Source organism: Podarcis muralis, chromosome 6 (genome assembly GCF_964188315.1).
Source record: "Podarcis muralis chromosome 6, rPodMur119.hap1.1, whole genome shotgun sequence".
In the NCBI taxonomy this organism is placed as follows: Eukaryota; Metazoa; Chordata; class Lepidosauria; order Squamata; family Lacertidae; genus Podarcis; species Podarcis muralis.
Genome location: NC_135660.1, coordinates 100,347,641 through 100,363,606, shown reverse-complemented (window position 1 = coordinate 100,363,606; position 15,966 = coordinate 100,347,641). Strand labels below are relative to the sequence as shown.

Genomic DNA, 15,966 nt, shown 5'->3' with positions numbered 1-15,966 from the left:
GTGAGAGCCTTCTATTGCTTCTCCACCCGGCTGCAAGCTCCCATTTCCAGCCGGGGACATTCGTTTCCCTGATGCAGTTCCTCTGGGCAATTGTCGTCTCTCATGTCTGCTCCAGATAGAGACTCTGTGATGGCCTGGGATTCTGAGTCTGAGAGCGAACTGGAGGAATCCCAGCCGGCACAGGAGTCCCCGCCTCCAGGGCCGGCTGAACTGGGGCAAGGCCTAGATGCTGAGGAGTCTGCACCTGTGCCAGATCCTCAAGAGCAGGCACCAGGTGAAACCATTCTGGCCCCAGAGGTGCTGGAGGACTCAGTGTCTACAGGTGAGCCTCCCCCGGGGCCCAATAACCCTTCGGCCTCTCCTGAACTGCAGAGGCTTAGGGCAGAGAGGCGAAGGGAACTAGTGTCTCCCAGGAGGAGTGCTCGCCTTAAGGCCAAGAGAGGCGGGGCTTCTGGGGGCCGGGACCGCCCCCGGCCTTAGAAGAAGATAAAGGTCAGGCAGCCCGGTCCCAGGTTGCGGGAGCAACGTCGTCGTGGAGTACCTGCTTTACCCAGTCCTAGATCTGCACTCCCAGTGTGCCTGTTCCTCGCCCGGCTTCCTGTTTCTGACTCTCCGGTGTTCCTGTTCCTCGCCTGGATTCCTGCTTCTGCCCTACCAGTGTTCCTGTTCCTCGCCTGGACTCCTGCTTCTGCCCTACCAGTGTTCCTGTTCCCCGCCTGGCTTCCTGCTTCTGCTCTACCAGCGTTCCTGTTTCCCCGCCCGGCTCCCTGTCTCGGACCTCGCGTCTCATCTAGTGATCGTCTACCCTGCTAGAGACTCTGGACTGAACTTGGGCTACGGTAATAGTACCTTTCCCCCCCTGGGACCAGCACAGTTTGCTCCCGCCACACCCGCACTCCCTCTTTGTTGGGGTGCATTCGGGAAGAGTCAGAGGCCATGGCCGACCAAGCGGCTACACTGTTGGCAATAGCCCAGGAGAACCAGGCCTTGACGCACACCGTGCAGCAGCTCAGTAACGCGGTTACGGCACTACAGCCTGGCAAGTACCCAGTGGCCTTGCCTGAGAAATTTGATGGGGCCCCGGCCAGCTTTCCCATGTTCCTTGCCCAGGCCAAGTTGTATATTCAGGGCCGCGCCCGGAACTTCCCTGACGACCGCACCAAGGTGCATTTTTTGATTAGTTTGTTAAAGGACCAGGCGGCCAAGTGGGCGTTGCCGCTGCTCAGGCAAGACTCCCCCTTGCTGGCAGACTACGTGGGGTTTTGCAATCTGTTGGAGGCCGCGTTCGGCAACCCCCAGAAGGGGAGTCAAGCCAACCGGGCGATTCGGCGGTTGAGACAGGGCAAGTCCACGGTGGCCGCATACACCACGGAATTCCGGCTGCTGGCACAGGACTTGACCTGGAATGACTCTGCTCTTCGGGACCAGTATCTCGAGGGGCTTTCAGATGAGATACTGGACCAGCTGGCCACAATGGAACGCCCCACCACGCTACACACCCTCATTCAACGGAGTCTACAGATAGACGATCGGCTAGAGGACCGTCGTCAGGCTCGGGGCCGCCGGCACCTCCAGTTCTCGGCCCCAGTGTCTACCAGCAGCCCCACAGGCCCAGCTGAGTCATTGGAGGAACCTATGCAGCTTGGGGCAGTGCGGCCACGCCTCTCCCCCGCAGAGAAGTCGCGGCGTCGGGAGGGGAATCTATGTCTCTATTGTGGCGGAAGCGGACACTATGCCCGGTCCTGTCCTGAGAAACGCCAGCCGCAGGGAAACCGCCAACCCCAGTAGCTGATGGCCCTGGCTACCTGGGGTCCCAAACAGCACAGAATGGGGCCGCACCAATTGAATTACAACACCTTATGGTTCCGGTACGTCTATACCCTCCAGGTGGGCCCTGGATTCTTACCCATGCTCTGGTGGATTCGGGGGCAACCCGCTCCTATATGGACGCTGCTTTTGCTGCCCATCATCGGGTGCCACTTCGGAACAAGCCAGAACCGGTACAGGTGGAGGCAATCGACGGACAGCCCCTGCGTTCGGGTGCCGTTACTCAGGAGACCCAGCCCCTGGTCCTGTGCCTCCAGCAGCACCGTGAGATGCGAACTCTGGATATTGCCTCCATGCCCCGGTTCCCCCTGGTGCTTGGGATGGACTGGCTGGAGGCTCACAATGTGCAGATTGACTGGGTCAAACGGACTGTACACTTCCCAGACCCAAGTTCTCCTGCTGAGACTGAGATGCTAGCAGCTGCGCCCACTGAGGAGGCTGCTGCAACGCTCCCCGCTGAGTACCGGGACTATCACGACGTGTTCGAGGAACGGGGGGCAGACCAGCTGCCGCCGCATCGGTCCTTTGACTGCGGCATAGACCTCCAGCCCGGAGCGCCTCTACCGGTGAGTCGCTTATACTCGTTAACAGAGCCAGAGCGCGAGGCTTTGCAGGACTTCTTGCGCAAGAACCTGGAGCGTGGGTTCATTAGGCCTTCTACCTTGCCCACTGCTGCGCCAGTGCTCTTTGTTAAAAAGAAATGTGGGGAGCTCCGCCTTTGCCATGATTACCGGGCCCTGAACAAAATTACCATCCCAGACCGATACCCCTTGCCCCTTATTTCGGAGTTACTGGAGCGGGTGCAAGGGGCGCAGGTGTTTACCAAGCTAGACCTCCAGGGTGCCTACAATTTGATTCGGATCCGAGCTGGGGATGAGTGGAAGACAGCATTCGGGACCTGGTACGGGAAGTTCGAATACCTGGTTATGCCCTTTGGTTTGTGCAATGCGCCTGCTGTGTTCCAACGGTACATCAACCACGTGTTCCAGGACTTTCTAGACAAGTACGTGGTGGTGTACTTGGATGACATTCTGGTTTACTCCCGTGACCCGGCGCGCCACGAGGGCCATGTCCGGACCGTGCTGCAGCGCTTGCGCGAGCATCGTCTGTATACAAAGCTCAGCAAGTGCGAGTTCCATCAGCGGTCAGTGGACTTCCTGGGTCACCGACTCTCACCAGGTGGGGTGCTGATGGATCCTGGGAAGGTGGCAGCGGTTCGAGAATGGGCGGCACCTCGGAACCGCAAGGACCTACAGCGTTTCCTGGGGTTTGCCAACTATTACCGGACCTTCATTGCGGATTATGCTCACCGCACCACCCCGTTGACCCGGCTACTGCGCCCCAAGACGCCGTTTTCCTGGGACAAGGAGGCGGAGGAGGCATTTCAAGGGTTGAAGGCCTGTTTCCAGAGAGCGCCAATCTTGCAACATCCGGATCCTTCTCGACCCTTTGTGGTAGAGACTGACGCCTCCAGTACGGCTCTCGGTGCCGTCTTGTCTCAGCAGCACGGACCGGAAGCGCCACTCTTACCCTGCGCCTTCTATTCCCGCCAGCTCCTTCCAGCGGAGCGTAACTATACTGTGTGGGAGCGGGAACTACTGGCCATCAAGGTGGCCTTTGAGGTTTGGCGCCACCATCTTGAAGGAGCAGGACACCCGGTGGAGGTGAGAACCGACCACCGGAACCTGGAATACCTCCAGACCACCCGCAAGCTGAACCAAAGGCAGATCCGGTGGGCGTTGTTCTTTTCCCGGTTCCAGTTCCGGATCCGCTACATCCCTAGCTCCCAAAACCAGAAGGCGGATGCCTTGTCCCGGAAACCTGAAGACAACGCAGACACGGTTCAGCAAGCAGTACCCACCACGATCCTACCACCAGCTGCATTCCTGGCCACCCAGGAGGTTGAGCCACTGCAGGCTCGGGTGCGGGAACAGCAGCGGGTCGACGCTTGGGCCCAGGAACGACTCCGGGAACTGGCCGAAGGATCATGTCCTCAGTATCCAGGGCTGGTCTCGCATCAGGGTCTTCTGCTGCACCACGGGCGCCTGTACATCCCACCAGGGCCACTGCGGGCTGAGGTTCTCCGGATGACCCATGATGCTCCAGCGGCGGGGCACTTTGGGCGGTATCGGACCACCCATCTGGTAAGCCGTGAGTTTTGGTGGCCCCGTTTGAAGGCTGACGTGGCTCGCTACGTCGCTGGTTGTGATGTCTGCAGGCGGGCCAAGGGGCCTACAGGGTGACCCCCCCGGCCTTCTTCAGCCGTTGCCGGTTCCACCACGTCCTTGGCACACAGTTTCTCTGGACTTTGTAGTGGAGTTACCCCCGTCTCGTGGCTGCACCTGCCTTCTAGTTTTCTCCGACCACTTCACGAAGATGGTGCACTGTGCCCCCTGCCCATCCGTACCCTCAGCTAAGGAAACCGCACAGATGTACCTTCAGCATGTCTTCCGCCTGCATGGCCTACCTGAGCGTGTAGTGTCCGACCGTGGCGTTCAGTTCACGTCCCGGTTTTGGCGTGCTTTGCACCAGGCCCTCGGAACAGAGGTCTGTCTCTCATCTGCTTACCACCCACAGACTGATGGCCAGACGGAACGGGCGAACGCGGTGCTGGAACAGTACCTCCGGTGTTACTGCAGCTACCAGCAGGACGACTGGGTCGACCACCTAGCATTGGCGGAGTTCGCTTATAACAACGCGGTGAATGCGTCCATCCAGCAGACCCCGTTCCAAGCCAGTTATGGTTTTCATCCACGGTTGTTTCCGGATGTGCTGCCGGCATCTGCGGTCCCTGCGGTGACAGAGTGGCTTCAGGAGCTCCAGTCCCAGCAACAGCTGTTGATGGAGCAGCTGCGCCAGGCCAAGGAGGCATACAAGGTCCAGGCCGACCGCCACTGCCAGGTGGGGCCGGAACTTCACGTCGGTGACCTGGTATGGCTCTCCACTCGCCACCTCCACCCTTCTCGACCTTCGCGGAAGCTGGACGCCCGTTTCACCGGCCCGTTCCCTATCGTGAACCAGGTCTCGCCTGTGGCATTCCGTCTCCGGTTGCCAGCAAACCTGAAGGTTCACCCGGTATTCCACAGGTCCCTTCTGAGTCCGGTGGCCCCACCCGACGAGTTCCACCCGAACCGTCCCCGACCGCAGCCAGTTTTGGTTCAGGGACAGTCTGAGTACGAGGTTGAACGCATTCTGGACTCCCGATACCGCAGGGGAAGGCTGCAGTATCTCATTGACTGGAAGGGGTATGGGCCAGAGGACCGTTCCTGGGAACCAGCGGTCAACATCCACGTGCCTGCCTGCCTCCGAGAGTTTCATGCGGCATACCCCAGCAAGCCGGGTCCAGACCCTCAATTGGGGGGGGGGGGCTGGGAGGGGGGATGGTGTGATGGCCTGGGATTCCGAGTCTGAGAGCGAACCGGAGGAATCCCAGCCGGCACAGGAGTCCCCGCCTCCAGGGCCGGCTGAACTGGGACAAGGCCTAGATGCTGAGGAGCCTGCACCTGTGCCAGATCCTCAAGAGCAGGCACCAGGTGAAACCATTCTGGCCCCAGAGGTGCTGGAGGACTCAGTGTCTACAGGTGAGCCTCCCCCGGGGCCCAATAACCCTTCGGCCTCTCCTGAACTGCAGAGGCTTAGGGCAGAGAGGCGAAGGGAACTGGTGTCTCCCAGGAGGAGTGCTCGCCTTAAGGCCAAGAGAGGCGGGGCTTCTGGGGGCCGGGACCGCCCCCGGCCTTAGAAGAAGATAAAGGTCAGGCAGCCCGGTCCCAGGTTGCGGGAGCAACGTCGTTGTGGAGTACCTGCTTTACCCAGTCTTAGATCTGCACTCCCAGTGTGCCTGTTCCTCGCCCGGCTTCCTGTTTCTGACTCTCCAGTGTTCCTGTTCCTCGCCTGGATTCCTGCTTCTGCCCTACCAGTGTTCCTGTTCCTCGCCTGGACTCCTGCTTCTGCCCTACCAGTGTTCCTGTTTCCCCGCCCGGCTCCCTGTCTCGGACCTCGCGTCTCATCTAGTGATCGTCTACCCTGCTAGAGACTCTGGACTGAACTTGGGCTACGGTAATAGTACCTTTCCCCCCCCTGGGACCAGCACAGACTCCCATCCTTTACGATTGTGACATTGTCGTGCTAGATGCCCTTGTTTTCCACAGACAAAGCAACGCCTTGCATCTCTTCCTTTCCCTGCATTTCCTCTTACCATGGAAGAGGTAGTAACTGGGAGGGGTCTGGCTGCTCCTAATTCCATGGGCTCTAGCCGCTCTCGTCCTGTCACGTTGCCCGCTCTGCTCTCTGTACTTTCGATAATATTATTTTCCCACCACCGTGGTCTCCATTGTTCCTTCTTTTCACTAGCCCTCCGTTCCACGCGTAGTCTCAATTGCAGGCACGTTCGGACCAGAGAGTCCAAGGAACTAGGTTCTGGCATTTGGGCCAATTGGTCTAAAATCTCATTATTCAGTCCTTCCCTAAAAAGGGCTGCAACTGTTGGGGAATTCAGATCCCATTTTAATTTCTGCACCAGCAAACTAAAGTTGGACCAATAAACTCCCACAGTGTCTTTTCCTTGTCTCATTCTCAACAGCTGCCTAGCTGTGGTTGTTTCATGCGCAGGGTCTAAGAAAATTGTGTCTAGATACTGCAGAAAAATTTGTAGATTTCCTAGGGCGGCATCCCTCCGAGATATGAGGGGTATAACACAGTCCTTAGCCCTCCCTTCCAAGAAATTAATCACATAAGCAACCATCTCTTGCTCAGATTGAAATTCTTTATCCTTTATCTCAATTATGTAAGAAATTTCTGTCTTGAAAGCCATGTATTCAGAGCTTTCTCCCTTGAAGCTACGTGGACGTACAGTAAATGTTTTACTCACTCTATCTCCCCACGTCGATTGCAGCATGGTTCTATGTTCTCCCAGTGCTGCCGATAGGACGTCGACTTGACTTTTCAACTGTAAGTTCTGTTGCCATAAGTCCTGTAATGTTAGCTGGAGCGCTGGGGTTTCTCCTTGCCCAACTGGCGCCACAGCTCCATCCATTTTGGTTTCTCCTTCTTTACTTATAGTGAAGAGGCGCAGAGCAGAAGGTATTCTGTCAGGACTGGTCGTTGTCCTCTTCAGATCACCACAGAAACGCTTCTTGTTCTTTTATAAAACTTTTTATTGCGTATTAACAAAACATTCTTATAAACAGTTCTTAACTCTTCTTCCTCAGAGTCACTTCTTTCAGATACCTTCTGAGCTCTGCTTCTCCATGACCAGCCACTCTCCAAATGGCGAAGGCGCCTTTCCCTTCGCTTTCCCGCTCTTTTTTCTAACCTCCTGGCTAGAGCTGGCTTGTATCTCCCCTCCTCCGAATCGGAGCTAGAACTGAACCCTTGCCTTTCCTGGGAACAGCCGGTCCCTCCCTGTTGTTCCTCTTGCTCCCTTCTATTAGATTCACTGCTCTCCTCCCCCCCTTGGGGAATGCTTTCTCCCTCTGATAAACTGAAAACCTCTAACTCTTCCCTGACAGACACTTAGCATCATTTCCCCCCCTCTGGGTGGAACTGGCTTGTTACCAACTCTTTCATAGAATCATAGAATCATAGAATCATAGAGTTGGAAGAGACCACAAGGGCCATCGAGTCCAACCCCCTGCCAAGCAGGAAACACCATCAGAGCACTCCTGACATATGGTTGTCAAGCCTCTGCTTAAAGACCTCCAAAGAAGGAGACTCCACCACACTCCTTGGCAGCAAATTCCACTGTCGAACAGCTCTTACTGTCAGGAAGTTCTTCCTAATGTTTAGGTGGAATCTTCTTTCTTGTAGTTTGGATCCATTGCTCCGTGTCCGCTTCTCTGGAGCAGCAGAAAACAGCCTTTCTCCCTCCTCTATGTGACATCCTTTTATATATTTGAACATGGCTATCATATCACCCCTTAACCTCCTCTTCTCCAGGCTAAACATGCCCAGCTCCCTTAGCCGTTCCTCATAAGGCATCATTTCCAGGCCTTTGACCATTTTGGTTGCCCTCCTCTGGACACGTTCCAGTTTGTCAGTGTCCTTCTTGAACTGTGGTGCCTAGAACTGGACACAGTACTCCAGGTGAGGTCTGACCAGAGCAGAATACAGTGGCACTATTACTTCCCTTGATCTAGATGCTATACTCCTATTGATGAGGCCCAGAATTGCATTGGCTTTTTTAGCTGCCGCGTCACACTGTTGGCTCATGTCAAGTTTGTGGTCAACCAAGACTCCTAGATCCTTTTCACATGTACTGCTCTCAAGCCAGGTGTCCCCCATCTTGTATTTGTGCCTCTCATTTTTTTTGCCCAAGTGCAATACTTTACATTTCTCCCTGTTAAAGTTCATCTTGTTTGTTTTGGCCCAGTTCTCTAATCTGTCAAGGTCGTTTTGAAGTGTGATCCTGTCCTCTGGGGTGTTAGCCACCCCTCCCAGTTTGGTGTCATCTGCAAATTTGATCAGGATGCCCTTGAGTCCATCATCCAAGTCGTTGATAAAGATGTTGAATAAGACCGGGCCCAAGACAGAACCCTGTGGCACCCCACTAGTCACTCTTCTCCAGGATGAAGAGGAACCATTGATGAGCACCCTTTGGGTTCGGTCAGTCAGCCAGTTACAAATCCACTGAGTGGTAGCATAGTCAAGACCGCATTTTACCAGCTTCTTTACAAGAATATCATGGGGCACCTTGTCAAATGCCTTGCTGAAATCAAGGTAGACTACATCCACTGCGTTCCCTTCATCTACCAGGGTTGTAATTCTGTCAAAAAAACGAGATCAGGTTAGTCTGACATGACTTATTTTTCAGAAATCCATGCTGACTATTGGTGATCACAGCATTCCTTTCTAGGTGCTCACAGACTGTGTGCTTAATGATCTGCTCCAGAATCTTCCCTGGTATTGATGTCAGACTGACTGGGCGGTAATTATTTGGGTCCTCTCTTTTCCCCTTTTTGAAAATAGGGACAACATTTGCCCTCCTCCAGTCTGCCGGGACTTCGCCTGTTCTCCAGGAATTCTCAAAGATGACTGCCAGTGGTTCTGAAATCACATCTGCCAGTTCTTTTAATACTCTTGGATGCAGTTCATCTGGCCCTGGAGACTTGAATACATCTAGACTAGCCAAGTATTCTTGTACTATCTCCTTAGTTATTCTGGGCTGTGTTTCCTCTGCTGAATCATTTGCTCCAAATTCTTCAGGTCGGGCATTGTTTTCTTTATCGGAGAAGACTGAGGCAAAGAAGGCATTGAGGAGTTCAGCCCTTTCTGTGTCCCCTGTTTGCATTTCACCATCTTCTCCTCTGAGTGACCCCACAGTTTCTTTGTTCTTCCTTTTGCTACGAACATACCCATAAAAGCCTTTTTTGTTGCTTTTAACCTCTCTAGCAAGCCTGAGTTCATTTTGTGCTTTAGCTTTTCTGACTTTGTGTCTACACGTGCTGGCTATTTGTTTGAATTCCTCTTTGGTGGTTTCCCCCCTTTTCCATTTTTTGTACACATCCTTTTTTAATCTTAACTCAGTTAAAAGTTCTTTAGATAGCCACCCTGGCTTCTTTAGGCACCTTCCATGTTTCCGTCTCATTGGTATTGCCTGAAGTTGTGCTTTTACTATCTCCCTCTTAACAAACTCCCAGCCATCTTGAACTCCCTTTCCTTTTAGTATTACTGTCCATGGGATCTCACCCAGCACTTCCCTAAGCTTTATGAAGTCGGCTTTCTTAAAGTCGAGAAATTGAGTCCTAGTATGCTTGGCTGCTCCTTTCCACTGTATAGTAAACTTCAGAAGAGCATGATCACTCGCGCCTAATGATCCTTCCACTTCTACCCCACTAACCAGGTCATCAACATTGGTTAGGACCAGATCTAAAATGGCTGTTCCTCTTGTTGCTTCTCCCACTTTCTGGACAATGAAGTTGTCTGCAAGGGCAGTGAGGAATCTGTTTGACCTTATGCTCTTGGCTGAGTTTGACATCCAACAAATATCCGGGTAATTGAAGTCCCCCATTACTACTATCTCCCTTCCTTTTGCATGCTTGGCCATCTGTTCCAGGAAGGCATCATCTATGTCCTCCGTTTGGCTTGGGGATCTATAGTAAACTCCCACAATGAGGTCACTGTTATTCTTCTCTCCCTTAATTTTGACCCAAATGCTCTCACTTTGGCTTTGAGGTTCTAAATCTTGGATCTCTTCACAGGTATACACATCCCTGACATATAACGCCACTCCTCCTCCTTTCTTGTCTGGTCTGTTTCTTTGAAATAGATTGTATCCCTCCATTATTACATTCCAATCGTGGGATTTATCCCACCAGGTTTCAGTGATTCCTATTATGTCATATTTAGTTTGCTGTACCAGGAGCTCAAGCTCATCTTGTTTATTTCCCATGCTTTGCGCATTAGTGTACAGACATTGAAGTCCATTAATCATTCCCCCGTGTCTCTTATTTAAGGATTTTCTCCTCCCACCACTAGGTCTGCATGCTCTTTGCTCCATTCGGTCTATGACATTTGGATGATCATCTTCATCAATCGATAGACTCCTACCTTCAGGAGCACTGTCTCCCTCCCCCACATTAGTCAGTTTAAAGCCCTCCTGATGAGGTTTCTGAGATTTTTTGCAAAAACATTCCTCCCAACCGTTGTGAGGTGCAGCCCATCGCTTGCCAGAAGTCCATCTTCAAGAAACTGCAAACCGTTCCTGTTTGCACCATTTGCGAAGCCAGTTGTTCACTTCCACTATTTTTCCCTCTCTCCCTGGGCCACGTCGTTCAACTGGGAGGACAGATGAGATGACAATTTGTGCATTTAATTGCTTCAATTTCCTGCCCAGAGCCTCGTAATCTCTTTTGATCTTCTGGAGGCTATTGCTTGCAGTGTCATTGGTTCCCACATGAACCAAGAGGAAGGGGTATTTGTCAGTGGGTTTTATGATTCCTTGCAGTCGTTCAGTTACATCTTGGATCTTAGCCCCGGGGAGACAGCACACTTCCCGAGACATCTTGTCAGGCCCACAGATCACTGCTTCTGTTCCCCTCAGTAGGGAATCCCCTATCACCACTACACGCCTCCTCTTAGGTCTGGTCGGGGTTCTTCTGTGAGCTGTCGGTTCCAAGGTCGCCTGGACATTCCCAGAGGACTGCCTTTGCTCCTCGTCTTCATATACCTGATCGACTGTAATGAGGGAGAGATCCTCAAATGGAGTCTGCTCTTCGTCTTCCATGCTAGGGGAAAGGACCTCAAAGCGATTGCGTATTTCTAAACAATCAGAGCGAACCCTGGGCCTCCTACTTCTTTGAGTCACGTTTCTCCATATATCTGGCTCCTGTGTTGGTGAACTAGCCACCTTCTCAGGGGAGTCCCCTGTCTCTTCCTTGGTGGAGACGGTGTGCTCTGTTGCTTCCAAGAAGAGTTCCAGCTCTCTAATTCTTTGGAGCGTAGCTACACGTTCCTCCAGTTGCTGGACTTTGTCTTTTAAGAGGGCAATCAACATGCAATTGCTGCAGGTAAAGCTGCCTGCAACCTTTGGCAAGATGGCAAACATTGCGCAGGAACCACAGGCGACTGCAGCTGTTCCCTCACCCTCCATCTTGGGAACGTGTCGTTGGGGGTGACTACAGTGGTCCTCTATCATAAAAAGTGTGGAGACAGGACAAATAAATCCCTCCCAAAAAACCTAGGTCTCCCCCAACAAATGTTTGAGACTAGCTCCCCTAAATCTAAAATATGGATCAAACTGCGCGCGCCGCTAGGCGCGCGCCGCTGCCCTAAAGCTCTGATAAGCTCCTCCCACAGCTAATCACCTACCTCAACAGAAGCCCTGCCCCCTCTGACCTTTGCCCAGAGAGAGCAGCTAAACAGCCACAAGAAACTCACACAAGAAAACCCTTTTTGTTCCTTCTTCAGCTGCTGCCCTAAAGCTCCACACCCTCTATTTGTGTTTTCTTTCTCATTCGTTTTCTGGCAGCTGTGCATCACTCTGGCAGTGAAGTAACCCTCACCCCCACAGTTAAACCCTTAGATTTGTGGATAAGCTGAAATCTGATCATACAATCTTTCCCCAAACTTGTGCACACTGCTTGTTTCCTCATTTATGTCATATTGTGTATACTTCCTGAAATGGAGCACCAGTGAGTACTTTTTTTTAATAGTTAAACCCTCAGATTTGTGCATAAGTAGAAAGCTGAGGCATGACAGAAACACATATTCAATAAATCACACATCCTGGGCAGGACTTTTTTTTAAAGGGGTGTGCTCACAGGCTTTATGTTACCTGTGCACATGCCCAGTTTGCCTTAGAATGGAGAGAATGGTTGGGGTGTGGCAGTGGAATTTAGAAACAACTAGATGTGATATTGCTGGTAGACTGGACACACGGGTGAGGGGAGGACATAAGTCTGAATTTGAACTGAAGGATTCAACTTCAAATGCACACAGATGTGGATTGCCAAGATCAAATTTGAACTGAAAAGCTGCACATTGCAGTTTCAACCAAGCCCTTTGTTTCATTGCTAATGAAAATACAATTAAAATAAAATTTAACTAGAAATTATAGTTTTAATTTTGCCACTATCAGTATGCCATCAATGCTAAATACATTTTAAGAAAACATGCAAGTAACATGTTAGTGTTTCAGCAACAGTTATATTGTCAGTCATGTCACTGAAAGGGTTTCTGTATAAACTGAAAAGATAAGACTGAGTTGTCAAACCTGAACTTTGGAGGTCCTACCCTGTTTTCTCTTAATAGTGTTTTACTGCATACACACCAGACATTAAAAACGTATTTCTGCTCCTCCAAAAAGGTCCCCAGAACTCGCTTTTAAGGGTTGCTGGAACTGCACCTCTGTAAGGGGTACAGTTCCCAGCATTCTTTGGGGCGGGGGTGCTTTAAATGTATGGTGTGTATTTTCAAAGCATTTTAATAAAAGCTCACACTTAACGCTTGTGTGGTGTAGTGCAGGGGTCACCCATATGCTGCCCACCAGATATTGGGACTCCCATCAGCCCTAGCCATCGTGGCCAATGGTCAGGTGATGGAGTCCCACCAACACCTGGAAGGCTACTCTGCACGTACTGGTTAGAATTTCAGACTATGGCTAGGGAGTCCTAGGTTCAAATCTACATTCACTGAACCATGGAATTTACAGTGACTCTGAGACCATCACTATAGCCCAGTGCACATACACACTGCATGAACAGACAGCAGGCACAGAATTGGCAGGCACACCTGTGGCTGCACAGCATGAATGGCTGCCCACCTAAGCTCCACACTTGGGGTGTGAATATCGGTGAAGAAAAGCCTTCAGGTGTAGACCTCCAGTAGCATAGGCTTTTCCTGTGCTCAGTAACTCTGTAAAATCAGTGTTGAAGAACACATGGAACATTTTTATTTTTTGCATTTATGCCCTACCTTTTCCTCTAAGGAGCTCAAGGAAGAACACATGGTTCTCCCTCTCTTCCTTTAATCCCCACAACAACCCAGGTTAGGCTGAGAGGCAGCAACTGGCCCAAGGTCACCCAGTATAGTATAGTATAGTATAGTATAGTATAATATAGTATAGTATAGTATAGTATAGTCCAGGGGTCTGCAACCTTTAAGACAAAAAGAGCCACTTGGACCCATTTCCAAAGGAAAAAACAACTGGGAGCCGCAAAACCATTGCGACATTTAAAACAAATATATCTCCAGAGCCGCGATCTGACAGTGGGCGGGAAGGTGACGTCGGGACGGTGCGTGACTAACGCACACACCGGCCCCATGCGACGTCACAGCCAGTACAGCGCCCGCCACAGTGGGGAGTGTCGGGGCGCACAATGCACCTCCTCCCCTCGCTAGTATCCGCCCCGGAGCCGCAGCAAAGGTGTAAAAGAGCCACATGCGGCTCCGGAGCCGCGGGTTGCAGACCCCTGGTCTAGTCTAGTCTAGTCGTACCTTGGTTCTTGAACGCCTTGGTACTTGTATGTTTTGGCTCCCGAATGCCACAAACCTGGAAATAAGTGTTCTAGTTTGCAAATGTTTTTTGGAAGCTGAAGATCCGATGCAGCTTCTGTGGCTTCCAATTGAGTGCTGAAAGCTCCTGCAGCCAATTGGAAGCTACGCCTTGGTTTTCGAACGATTCCAGGAGTCAAATGGACTCCCAGAATGGATTAAGTTTGACAACCAAGGTACGACCATAGTATAGTATAGTATAGTATAGTATAGTATAGTATAGTATAGTATAGTATAGTATAGTATAGTGTATAGTATAGTATAGTATAGTATAGTATAGTATAGTAATTATATATGATTCTAGAAGGTAGTGGCTCAGTAGCAGAGCACTGCATGCAAAAGGTCTGAGGCTTAATCCCTGGCATCTTGAGGGATAGTTAGGAGACTCCGTCTGAAATCCTGGAGAGCCATTGCTAATGTAGAAAAGACTAAACTGGGTGGACCAATGGTCTGACAGGATAAGGCAGGCTTTTATGTTCCTAACTGTTTAACTGGACAATAGCCTCTCAAGGTGAGGTAAACACACAATTTGGCCCTTAAATTGGTTTTTGAAGCAGATGTGACTTCCTTTCGAACTCTTCCGAACAGCAGACATTTCTTATACAGTAAGTCTACTGAAGCAATGATTTCCCTTTGATCAGCCACTGAATATGTGCTTATAGTTGTACAACTTTTGACAATATTTTGTTACCTCCACATTATCAATGGGGTGGATCCTTTTCCAGTGCACTACTAATGATTGAAGCAAACCTAATAATACAATGCTAGGACACTTAATATAATTGAAGCAAGGAATCAAGTAACAGTTGAAGCTCAGTGTACAAGAATTTATATTGTCTCATTATTTGAAAGCTTTCTGCTGCTGCTATCTGATACCTCTTCAATAAGAATAGGCCTAATATTGCAAGCAGTAATTCTTGCCGCCTTTTGTGTAGCTCAATGGAGAACGCTGAGTATTACAAGTGTACAGTGTCTTCAATACACCAACTTATTCATTATTTCCAGTCATTTATATTGATAGAATGTTGAAATATGGATTTTGTAACTTACTGCATTGGAGGTTTTTTAAAACTCGCTTTAGTCATTTCTTAGTATTGAATTACCAACCTGTCCCATTCTGAGAATATGTAGGTGAATAAACTTTAAAACTGGGAGACAATAAGATGGTGTGAGCACATCATATAAGCTTAAAACCTACCGGTAGTTACTATAAAGTGAGGCCATTGGATTTGGGTTCATGAGAGAAGACATGAGAGACCTTAAAAGTTATATCCCGCTGACTACACTTTTAAGTTAATTAAAAGTGGGTGGGGGACATGCCTTAAAATACGACAGCTGCAAATACTTCATGTCTATTCTTCCTCCACTGAATATAGGGTATTGGCTAAATAAATAACTCGTTCATCAGCTTCTGGCAGCAATTTCCAGAATGATTTTCATGTAAGTCTATCGCAGAAAAATCAAAGAGTCTTGTGGCATCTTTGTGACTCACTGTAGATTTCCCTTGGATTACGCCCCCTTGCAGAGAACACAGAGTGCACATGCACTGTGCAAAAAGGATGCACAAATGGCTGTAAACCAAACATGGAGGTAAACTATCTTGTGGTGAACACTGTAGGCATTCAACTCTTAACAGTTGCTGCTGGTCAAGCACTCAGTAACCACGACTCCTTTCAGGAAGAGAGCTTGACTTGCATGAGAAAAACTGTAAATGCTGCACAGAGGCTTCCACAACAACCAACAGAGGGTTAGCAAATACTGCTTCATTGACTACAATCCCTTCTCCAAAAGGAAGATCCCTAATGCAGACAGCAAAAGGATAATCTGTGGGAGAGGGAGGCTGATGCACTGATGCACCGAAGTGATGTCTGTTTGTCTCTCATTCATTCACCAGCAACTTCTGAAGTCCTTTGCAGCTGCAGGGACTGGGATCTACTTGCTCCCCCATTCACATAAAGAGCATGTGGGCACCAGGCCTGCTAGGAGGTCATGGAGGTGTGGCCAAGTGGTTCTGTTTTTATCCCTCCTGGGCTCCTCGTGTTGAGGGCATCTCCTCCTCCTCTCTGACAGTTCACCTTACAACTGCCATCCTGAGCCAGCCAGGACTGCAGAAGCCATGACACCCCTTCCTGTGTAATCACACCCCTTTTG

The 15,966-nt window shown here is 50.5% G+C and overlaps 1 protein-coding gene across 4 annotated transcripts in view; it reads left to right on the top strand.

Moving 5' to 3' along the window:
- LOC114596838 (potassium voltage-gated channel subfamily KQT member 1-like) overlaps positions 1 to 15,966 on the top strand; it is a 360,069-nt gene that overhangs the window by 5,590 nt on the left and 338,513 nt on the right. The window contains exon 1 of one of the 4 annotated variants that reach the window (XM_077930825.1): positions 10,522 to 14,420. The exons of the other annotated variants lie outside the window; for them this stretch is intronic. The gene's annotated coding sequence lies outside the window, so the exon portion shown is untranslated. Of the gene's footprint in view, positions 1 to 10,521; positions 14,421 to 15,966 lie in introns of those variants that run through there. 4 annotated transcript variants of the gene reach the window in all.